Below are 12,475 nucleotides of genomic sequence, written 5' to 3' on the forward strand. Positions count from 1 at the left end.
ATGTCAGAGACACAGAAAAAAACCTTAGAGATCATCTGGTACAGTCTGTGAGGTCACAGACGAGGATTCTAATGCCCAGAGATATAAATTGACTGGTTCGAGGTCACACAGACTTAGGTCTAAGTGTACAAACTCGGTTGCATATAATAACATGTAGACCAGGTAACTGTTAATCAATTCTGTTGTTTTTTTTAAAATCGCTAGGTACAGAATAGAGAGAGAAGGCTTTTAAAAATCCTCTGTATTTCAATTAACCTATTAATATCCCTAAGACCAAAAAATGTATAATTGGGTGCCGATTACGAGCCACTTACCAGACCTTATGTACTATACGTCTTCTCATTTAATCTGCACAACAAAGCTTTGAAACTTATACTTATCAATGCATGAGGGACAGTATTTTCCAAGGACATATAGCGAGAAAGAAGGAAAACAAATTTGAATCTGGTACAAGTTAAATCTCACTACAATAATTTTGGCAGGGGTGAGGGGACAACTCAATCTTTGATTATACCAGAAGTTTGTTGCTTCTGGAAATCTTTTAGTACGTTAAGATACTTAGGTGGTTGCCATATAGCATTAAAGAGGAAAGAAAAGAATAATTTTGATGACTCTCCTTCCTTTCTCCCCCGAGGACACATTCTTTCTCTCTCTCTCTCTCTCTCCCCCCTTGCCTCTTCCCTTCTTTCTATCTGAGCAGCTGTATGATCTTGGTTAACCTTCCTGGAGCTTCATTTTGTTGCACCCCCTTCATTTCCAAAATGAGAATACACCTACCTCCTTCAGACTTTCAACAGGGATGCTGTGATGACTAATGAGGAAGTCTTTACGAATCTCATTTGATTTTGCTGAAGACAGGTGTTTAATAAAGCTGATGAATCATTATAATGGTAATTAGTCATATTTTAGGACAGATGGGCAGATGTCTGGCAGCAGTGACTTGGCCGGAGCTGTCACCACACCAAAGCAATACAGCACTGTCAACGTGTCAACTGTATCAAGTTAGGAACAAAAAGAGTGCAATATCTGCCCAACTCACACACTGCTTGATCACCATCCCTGCCTGGTACATACTGGTGCACAGTCACAACAGTCCCAAGGCAGGCAGGCATGCAGACAACCCTGGAAGAACCACCTTATTACTGTGATATATAGTCTCCAAGGATAGCCACCATTGATGCCTTCTCTCCTTGTACATGCACACCATTCCTCGTATATGCATGTATATGCACGTCACACCAAGGGATTGAGCCTATTTCTCCTCCCCTTGAATCTGGACTGACTTAGACCAGTAGGTTGCTCTGGCTATGATTCTGCTTATTCCAGGTCAAGCCTTCAGGAGGATGGCAGCTTCTGCTTCCTCCCTCTTGGAAGAGAGCTGCAGTGCAAGGAGTCACTAGGAGGAAGCTCAAGCTAGCCAAGTGGAGAGACAGAGACAGAGACATGCCAACCAGCTCTCAGATGTTCTAGACATCACATCTGACATTGTGGACATGAGGAGTGAAGAAGCAATCTTAAACATTTCAGCTCCAGTAGACACCATGTGAAGCCAAAGAACTCTCCAGCCCAGACTGCAGAAACAGGAGAATTAATACATATTTGGGGACTTCCCTGGTGGCACAGTGGTTAAGAATCCGCCTGCCAATGCAGGGAACATGGGTTCGATCCCTGGTCTGGGAAGATCCCACATGCCGTGGAACAACGAAGCCTGTGTGCCACAACTACTGAGCCTGCGCTCTAGAGCCCGTGAGCCACAGCTATTGAGCCTGTGTGCCACAACTACCGAAGCCCATGCACCTAGAGCCCGTGCTCTGCAACAAGAGAAGCCACCGTAATGAGAAGCCCGTGCACCACAACAAAGAGTAGACCCCCGCTCGCCACAACTAGAGAAAGCCCGCACTCAACAACAAGACCCAATGCAGCCAAAAATAAATAAATTTTCAAAATAAATAAATAGAGACTTCCCTGGTGGCGCAGTGGTTAAGAATCCGCCTGCCAATGCAGGGGACACGGGTTCGAGCCCTGGTCCGGGAAGATCCCACATGCCGCGGAGCAACTAAGCCAGTACGCCACAAATACTGAGCCCGCATGCCACAACTACTGCAGCCCGCGTGCCTAGAGCCTGTGCCCCACAACCAAGAGAAGCCACCGCAATGAGAAGCCTGCACACCGCAACAAAGAGTAGTCCCCGCTCGCCGCAACTAGAGAAAGCCCGCGCACAGCAAAAAGACCCAACGCAGCCAAAAACTTAAATAAATAAATAAATAAATTTAAATAAATAAATAAAGCTGAGAGGGACCTAACAACAACAAAAAAATACATATTTGGTACTGGGAAGCCATTTTGTTCTCAGGATGTTTGTTACCTGGCGATAGATATTTGAAACACCTATCACCATTTAAAATAGGGTTATATACCTCTTGATACTCTCTTTGCTAAAGGAAATAGAATATTCTTTCAGAGAAATGAAATGAGAAAAGTTTCAGTTGGGTAAAATGGAGGGGAGTAATTCCTTTTTAGAGGATAGATTTTGGCCTCATAAAAGTTCTGTTATAATAGAGCATTTATTCCTTTCTGCATTCATTCACTCAATAAATATGTGTTGAATAAATTTATTGTCTGTTGTATATCTGGTACAGTTCTGGGCATGGAGTACATAGTGCTAAATGAGACACATATAGTGCTGACATCCTAATTGGAGAAGACAAACAACAACTACAAAATAAGATTATTGCAGCCAATGGTAATGCATCTGAGAGGTAATGTGATAGCATTATCATAATCTTTCCAAGAGTCACTTCCTCATGTATCTGCAATAAACAGAAATAAAGAAAGAGTTCCCCCTAAGCTTGCAATACAGTTTAATTATCTGCAACCTAATTAGCAGTTTCTTGGTGTGGGGACACACTCACAATTTAGGGCCTTCCCATTTTAGACTTCACGTCTGTAGCTTGGCTCACACTGAAACAGATCTGATAAGAAAGGGTTTTTTCTGCTACCTTATCACTTTGGGGGAGGTGAAGGTGGGATGTGCTAACATTGAAGGAATAGGTGCTGTGAAGCCCAGGCCGGGTCTATTAACACAATCTGAGCCATGGCCACTTCTGTGCTCAAGGAAAATAAGTTTGAATTAGGAAAGAAACAAGGAGCTAGATATTTGATAGTCCTAAATTTCTGGAAGGTTTAACTTACTGATTTTCTTCTAAAGGAAGGGTACTTTTCATGAGAGAATTCAAGTGGAAAAACCACTCTTCTTTCATATATAACATGGCTCTCTGTGCCATCCTGTGAGTCTGCTCTCAGGTACTTCCTTATTCTTTTAAAATCAGCAGTGACTCCTTCGAAAGCAGTGATTCTGACTTACTTTCTTTGCTTCTTCAGCCTTTCACGCAATATCCCTCCCAAAGCACGTGCTTAACAAATATTTGTTGAACGAGCAGATATTGGATAAAGAGACCAGTACCTGCATTTGAATCCTAGCTCTGCAACGTACTAGCAGTGTGACCTTGGTCAAGTTACTTAAGTTTTCTATATTTCCATTTTCTCAATTGTAAAGTAGGGAACATAATATTTACATGATTGCTTGTAATAAAAATTAACTACTCACATACATATAATACATACATAATGCAATTAATGCAGAGGTTACATGTGGTTGAAGCTAATTAAATGTAGTTCCTCCCCAAAGAGGGTATTTGCCTTTAGATAAAATCTGGGAAAAGTGAAGATCACTGCTATGATCTGAATGTTTCTGTTCCCCACCCCCCAAGTTTATACATTGAATACTAACCCCCAAGTTGATGGTATTAGAGGTGAGGCCTTTGGGACGTGATTAGGTCTAACCAGGTGGATGGGATTAGTGCCCTTCTAAAAGAGGCCAGAGAAAGCTCCCCTGTCCCCTTCTGCCATGTGAGGACACAGCAAAAAGACATCTGTCTTTGAACCAAAAAAGCCGGCTCTCACCAGACACTGAATCTGCAAGCGCCTTGATCTTGAATCTCCCAACGTCCGCAACTGTGAGAAATCAATTACTGTTGTTATGAACCATTCGGTCTATGGTATATTGTTATGGCACCCCAAATGGACTAGAAGGATCACTATTGCTAGAATTCAATTTGAGGTTTTTTTTTATTTAAATGGTGACTTTTCAAACTCTGCTTTCACCTAAGATAAATTTCTTATTTGGCCGCTATTACTTGCAATATATGAGTAACTATTATAACTTATCAAGTCACTATTTTGGAAACAATAATATTAAGCTTTAAATCGACCATGTAGTGATCAAAGTTTGCTAAGGCAAAAGGGTTGGAAGGACAGAAAAACAAAGCAGCAAACTTGACTCCTTTTACAAACTACTGTCTAACACCAGAAGAGCTAATCTTGAAATGTCTGTTCATAGGAAACTCACTGTAAAGTCCCATGATGTTAATGGGATAAGCAATATATCCTTGCCAAAAAGACACCCGGCTAGATATTTTGGAAAAATGTGTCTTCGATTAAAGGTTATTACCTAAAGAGAAAAAATGACACAAATAAATAGTTTTTGTCACTTTTTTGTTTATCTCATATTTGTGGAATACGTGAAAATGAAATTATTGATACAAAATTTGAAAAATTCAAATGAGGTGATTATTATATTTTTTAAATTATAAGCTTTATTTGGCAAGGTGAGAACATACAAGAGCTGAGATCCACCAGTATTTTAAAATGAATGATAATGAGAAAAAATTATGACTAGGACAATCAGCTTAACATTAAAAGCCACTTGTTTTAGACTGTAACTTAACAGGAAACAAAATGATGATATTCAATTTATGGCATAATCTCTTTAAGTGGCAGAAACTATAGCCTTTAAGAAGATTCAAACCTTTTCTTCTCTAACTACTAGGGAAAGACTTATCTGTTCTCAGGAATTACTGAAATAAGCATTCTGATCTTTCAAAATCTGTATGATTGCTAATTCCATAGTGCTTCATCCTGCATGAACATAAAGGTTTGTAAATAGATTTAGAGATAAAAAAACTAAAAACAGAGCTACCATATGATTCAGCAATCCTACTCCTGGGCGTATATCCAGAGAAAAACATGGTTCAAAAGGATACATGCACCCCAATGTTCATAGCAGCACTATTTACAATAGCCAAGACATGGAAGCAACCTAAATGTCCAGCGACAGATGAATGGATAAAGAAGATGTGGTATATATATATATATATATAATGGAATATTACTCAGCCATTAAAAAAGAATGATATAATGCCATTTGCAGCAACATGGATGGACCTGGAGATTATCATACTAAGTGAAGTAAGTCAGACAGAGAAAGACAAACATCCCATGATATTGCTTATACGTGGAATCTAAAAAGAAAATGATATAAATGAACTTATTTACAAAATAGAAATAGACTCACAGCCTTAGAGAATGAACTTACGGTTACCAGGGGGGAAGGGTGGGGGGCAGGGATAGATTGGGATTTGGGGATTGACATATACACACTGCTATATTTAAAATAGATAAACAGGGAATCCCCTGGCAGTCCAGTGGTTAGGACTCCATGCTTTCACTGCCCACTGCTGAGGGCGCGGGTTCGATCCCTGGTCAAGGAACTAAGATCCTGCAAGCCACGTGGCGTGGCCAATAAATAAATAACCAACAAGGACCTACTGTATAGCAAAGGAACTCTGCCCAGTATTGTGTAATAATCTAAATGGAAAAAGAATTTGAAGAAGAATAGATACATGTATATGTATAACTGAATCACTATGCTGTACACCTGAAACTAACACACTGTTAATCAACTATACTCCAATATAAAATAAAAATTTTAAATAAATGTAAGCTAAAAAAAAGTGAGATAGCAACAAGTGATTTGTCTTCCTATAACGCATTCTTACTTGGGTAACAAATGACTGAAAGATTTCCAACGACTCGCGTGCCTTGCTGACTAGGCAATCTGCACTCTGAGTTTTCTCTGGCTCTCAGTATTCTAGATGGCATCTCTGTTTGGGATGAAATTAGAACGATTACCTCTGTAACCTTAAAAACACTTTGCCATCTTCCAAAAGCAAGCCGTTAAAAACATAAGATAAACAACAGACCCCAAGGATATGGCAAAAATAAAATGAGGTGTTTTTGTCACTGGGCTCCAGCTGGATACAGGGTATAAGCTAGAAGAGTTCGTGAACTGGTTATGCGTTCTGTACCACACCAGACAGATCAATGACGATCCCTTAGGATTTACCGTGACAGACATTATTATAATCTCTTTAACTCTGCACTTAAAAGTATATGTTTGGCTCAATTTCTACCCAGAATTCCTGGGTCTGTGTCATTGTCAGGTAACTAGTACCTTCTCAGAGAATGGAACATTTTACTGAAGATCTCTCTATTTCCCTTCACTCACAGATTCACAAACAGGAGGTACTTAAATGCTCCTCAGTCCTGGGAAAGTGGGTGATGAGGAAGGTCAGGAATGGAATAGGTAGAAAAATCTTCCCTAGTCTAACACTGTATCGGCTCTTTACCCCATTTCTGCTAATGATCTGAATCACAATGTCCTTGAAAATACTGGTGTTTGGGAAAAAAAGATTTCAACCTCTATCAGGTGTTGCTTAGCCCCTTCAGACCATCTAGTCTTCCATTTACTGACTCCATAAAAAATACATCAAGTATTTACTTTATCCCCAAAGTTGTACCAGCCCCTAGAAAAATACTGCATTTAATAAGATGGACATAGTCTGTGCCTGCACGAGAGTTTACAGTGTAGAGGTGAAGGGTACTAAACAGATGTTTGCAGTTAAGTGTTGCATATACACTGTGGAAGTGTTGCCACTTCTTCCAACTGGTAGAGTAGAAAAGGACACCAAAGTTACCCTCGTCTGGGTATCCTGGTGCAAATAATTTCATGGGATTCAATCAATTTCCTCAGATGAAAGTAAGAGGGCTTGGACTAAATGAATTCTAAAGGTTCCTTCCAGTGAAAAGGTGCTAGAATTCTATTCAAATCTCTTCAATCCCAATGGCATACTCAAGGTCTTTCTCTTAAAGGATAATTTGAGAACTTCCTGGGGACTAAGGACAGACAATAGTTATGTCTTTGGTCATCCCTAGAGTGGCAGTTGTGAAGCTCCAATTCAGAATCCTGAGATGCTCAACAACCTCTTGTGGAAATGTTCCGGGAATAAGGTCCCTGTGATACCCCATACGGTTTTACTTTCTGTTTCCCAAAGGACCCCTTTTCTGTATATGTACCAAGCTGGGTGGGGACACTACTCTCTTCTGGTTCATAGTGAGCTGTCACATGCCCCAAAGGTGCCAGCTCAAAAGGTTGCACCCTATCATTTTCTCCCTGAAGTAACCAAATGGATTAGCAAGAACCCAAATTATCTTCTTAGACCTTTCATTTACCAAAATATGTGATGAGTCATACACACAAACAGAGACAAAGAAACATCCCTATGCTCTCCATTGTTTCTGAGGTAAACATGCAAATGACTTCTGTAGTCAACGCCATCGTATGGCTCTTCCAATACCTTTTCCAACCCTTCTCTCTTGTTTTCTCCATTGTTGAGGCTAGAAAACAAAAATGTTCAACTCTCAACCTTTCTCTCACCTAAGAGTAGCTATGTAGCTCAATTCTGGCTTATGAGATGTAGATGGAAGTCCCTGGGGACTGACGGCTTCTTGTTGCTTTACTTTCCCCTATTTTTCCTGCTCGAAACATGCCTGTGATGGCTGGAAGTATAGCAGCCATCATGAAACCATGAAGATGAAAGTCATCACTAAGGTTGATGGAGCAGAAAGAGAACAAAGTTAGTTCTTTGCTGACATTTAGAGATGCTGCCTCAGCCTTGGACAGTCTACACTAAACCTGATATTTTAAATGTCTTTTGGGTTCTGTTTCTCACATATTAATATCATCCTAACTTACCAACATCTACTAATAATGCCGATTATATACAGAAGGGTCATATATAGAAACTTCAGAGTGGCCTGGTGTACTTAGCAAGAGCCTGAAATTGATCAGAACATGCTTGCATGTGTTTGGGTGGTGTAAAATCATCTTGGTTCTTTCATAGCACTTTATCTTTTATGTATGAGATTTTAGTCAATAAAAATTGGAATATCTGAACTGAATGGAAACAAAGCTACCAGCACCAACCTATCTCAACAAGAAGATAAAAATACTTTTAATTTTGAGAAGCTCAGAGTTGTGACCACTCTGAATTCAATGGTGAGGTGTTGTGCCCCGTTTTGAGGAAGAGTCTGAGCTTGAAATATGTGTTTTTAAAAATGCAAGGCTGCCACAAGTTGCATATTATGGGACATACTAAATACAAGTTTCCACTCTGGAGAAGGCATTTCTCAGGTCTTTAAACATTTGAGGAATATGAGCAGTTCCTTGTGTCTTATTAAACAAAATGTGTTTTGAAAATATTAATATCTCCACTCTAGGCTCTAGATTCAGACTACCTGGCTCAAATCCTTGCTTAAATTTTTACTGGTGGTGTGATTTTGGACAAGTAATGGAACTTCAGCAATGCTCAGTTTCCTCATTTGTATAAAAGAGTAATAACAGCAATTACCTCCTAAGATTGTATACATTGTGCAGTGAACTGAATGTTTGTGTCCCTCCAAAATTCATATGTTGAAATCCCACTCCTAAATGTGATGGTATTAGGAGGTGGGTCTTTGGGAGGTAGTTAGGTCATTAGGGTGAAGCCCTCAGGAGTAGGATTAGTGCCCTCGTAAAAGGGACCCCAGAGAGCTCTCTCAATCCTCTTTCCATCAAATGAGGATACAACAAGAAGATGGCCATCTGCAGCCTAGAAGAGGGTCCTCACCAGAACCTCACCCATGTTGACATCCTGTTCTTGATCTTCCAGCTTCCAGAACGTCAATAAATAAATTCCTGTTGTTTCTGAGCCACCCAGTCTATGGTAGTTTGTTATAGCAGGACATACTGGCAAAGCCATATTGTATGCAGGTAAATTTCCAAGTATTATCTATTATTATAATTGTCAGGATAGAAGCTTTACTTTGAAGGTTTGTTTATATTTCATTTTAGTTGATATAAAATTTCTTTGTGTGTGTTTAATGTATATCAGTCTTTATGTGGTCATCAGTTATATTTTTAATAGATGAAATATAAGCCCACTACACTTGTTGAAGTCATTGGAACTCCTTGGAGGCAAAAAATATTTTTGTCCAGTGTCAAACATAGTGTCTGGCACATAGTAGGCGTGTAACAAACATTTGTTAAATAATCAACTGAATGAATGCTAGGAAAGAAGGTAAGAGGAATTCCCATGGGCAACTTTTTATCACATTACATTTTTGAAGGGCCAAATACAAGAGCTATCATTAAAGCATCAAGCCCGCAATGTCTCTGTGTACTAATTTCTGAGTTCCCAGAACTTGTTTTCAGCTACAGTATTATTAGCATTATGAAAAGACCTCAAATTGCCTGGGTTCTCTTTGTTATTTATTTATTAGCATTGTTTGGTTTGTTCAAGTGGGATAGCAGTGGTGTGGGAATTAACTTTAAGCCACTGAATTATTCATTAAAATCTAATGTTCTCATGCAGGGAAGAACAGAAACACAAAACAAGAAACAAATTGCATCAACTCTCAGTAAGCTATTTTTGGGTTTCTGCTGACACCACACACAGAACCTAGGCACCTAATTAACAACAGATTAATACTTTAGATAAGAATAACCTGAACAGAAACTCTTGAAGGTAAAATTAAACAAAAATCATGAAAAATTATTTGGTTAGCCACAGGCCTTCTATGAAGTTTTTAGGCTATATTTGTTGGTATTCATTGTTCATGAACACAATCTAAAATTGTAGATGAAAATATAAACTAAGAGGAGTGAGTTCAACTGTTGACCCTGATTACCCTAGTCACGCAGGGGTTAGCCAGAAACTCTTGCAAAGAGACAATAAAATGATGATTTCAGATTCTGTCACTACAGAACAGGAAGAATAAAGAAATTCCTGAAGATACTGAATTACAATTTTCTGAACTTCAGGTTAGTTAAAAAGTTGATGTCTGCCACTTTGTTGACATAGGACATATTCTTAGGTACTCTATATACATTCTTAATTGCATTAATTTTGTTTGGTTACAAGTTTAAATTAACCCCAAATAGGCACAGCTTAAACTAGATTGTTAATTTCTCTTTCATGTAAAGGGGTCCAGAGTGAAGCATTCCTCAATTGGAGTAGATATTCTTGATAAACATTTATCTCCAAGGCTAGGGAGAAACTCGTGTATTTTAAATAGAATTTTGGCAGATCAGGGTGATCCCATGTGATGGTTTTGCTATGTTTTGATTCCAATGAACTCTATGTGGCTCTTAGCTAATTCCAAAACTCACATTCACCCTGAAATAACAAAACTTTGTCACAATTTAGAATATTTTTAAAAAGTAATATAGAATACTATATCAATTTAGGGAAGATGTAACAGAGACATTAATATAAAAAGAAAGCAGCTTCAAAAATATGTTCAGACATACACACACACGCGTGTGTGTGTGTGTGTGTGTGTGTATGTGTTCCTGGACCACAAATTGGAATAGACAAAGACATTTTTTTATATATGATCCTACAATTTCTTTTTTATTGTATCCATTCAACAGATATATTTGCCTTCAAACATCCTAGGTCTGCAATGAGCAAGTCACCTGCATTTTTTTTTTTTTTTTTTTTTTTTTTTTTTTTTCCCCCGGGCCTCTCACTGCTGCGGCCTCTCCCGCTGTGGAGCACAGGCTCCTGACGCGCAGGCCCAGCGGCCATGGCTCACGGGCCCAGCCGCTCCGCGGCACGTGGGATCCTCCCGGACCGGGGCACAAACCCGTGTCCCCTGCATCGGCAGGCGGACTCCCAACCACTGCGCCACCAGGGAAGCCCCACCTGCATATTTTTTAAGATGTAGTACTGGCCCTAAAGGAGCTCTAAATCATAAACATAGAATTCCAAAGACACATGCTATGTTCCAAGTGGCAAGGGCTATCCCAGAAGTAAACACGGATTGGGGGGTGGTTGGTAGGGGAATCCAGAGGGGCTTGTGGCTTTCTTTGCCAGGTGATAGGAGAGAGACAAGGGCTGCAGAGAAGGGGATCTGGCAGAGCTTGGGAGTCTTGGGCCAAATGGCAGAGCACCTTGCAGCCATAATTTTTATTCAGCCAGATCACGTCTTTAATCAGCTTTGCCAGCAGCACCTTTGAGGCAGTTCAGCCACCCCCAAAGAAAGAATTCCTAAATCTGGCTTATGGGGAGTGAATAGGAAAAGCCCATCAGTGCTTAGCAGCCAAACATCTCTTTAGCAAGCATGCAAGGCTGGAGCCTCACTGCCAAACGAGAGGCAGCAGGGTGTGACCAAGAGAGACAAAAATACTGAAATAGCCCTGTTCTCACGCCCTCGTCTGCATCCTCATTTAAAAGAAGAAAGTAAACTGAAAACTCTCCAAAGATAAATTCAACTCAGCCATTCATAACTCTCTGCTTTACGCTGAATTTGCTAATATCAATAAGTTGTCTGTGTCCTTTGACATTTTCAGTAATTCAATTTATTAGGAGACTAGATATATCTACCTCCAATTTTCAATTCCATTCTGACCATTTTCCATACCCTCATCACCTTCAGAGACAGCATTACACAGGGACACAGACGTGCACCCAGGCTGAAAACACGGTTTGCTTATTCTTCTACCGACCAAAGCTCTTTACCAAATATAGCTTTAACTCTTGGGTAATGTATGTAATATGTCCAGAATAAGGCATAAGACTCTTTTATAAGAATAATTTTTTCCATTCTTTCTTTAAAAAATCCAGTATAATGTTGAATAGAAGTATCACACAGTTTTTAAACATCCTCTGATTAATCAAATATATGCACACATGTGTATAAATATATTTCATTTAAAAGTCAATGTCTGTTTAGATTTTGTTTAATTACGAAATGTTTTAGACACACAGAAAAGTACAGAAAAAATAAAATTGTCACCTACTAGCCACTACCTAGAATAACATTTTGTCATATTGGTTTTTGGAATTCCTAATCCTTCACGCCCAATGATTATCACTGTCCTAAGGCTGGCAAGTGTCTTCTCCATGCATGTCTTTACACTTTTATAACATATAAATACACCCATAATATCATACAGTATTGTTCACTGCAATTTTAATGAACGTAAGTATTGTACTGAACATATTTTACAGCACGCTTTTTTTCTCAATATGCATCCTCATCACCATTTTACCAATCAGACAGTCACAAAATAGTATTACATTGCATTGCAAACAACTTCTCCCAGTATACAGCTTTTCTTTTCACTTTCTTGTGGCATCCTTTGATGAACAGACATTTAAATTTTAATACAATCTAATTTGTAACACTCTTCCTTTATGATTTGCAATTTTTGTGTCTTGTTTAAAAATTTTCTCTCTATAAAATATGATTA

This window comes from Monodon monoceros, unplaced genomic scaffold (assembly GCF_005190385.1).
Source record: "Monodon monoceros isolate NGI ecotype Baffin Bay Population unplaced genomic scaffold, NGI_Narwhal_1 Super_Scaffold_6, whole genome shotgun sequence".
NCBI classification, from domain to species: domain Eukaryota; kingdom Metazoa; phylum Chordata; class Mammalia; order Artiodactyla; family Monodontidae; genus Monodon; species Monodon monoceros.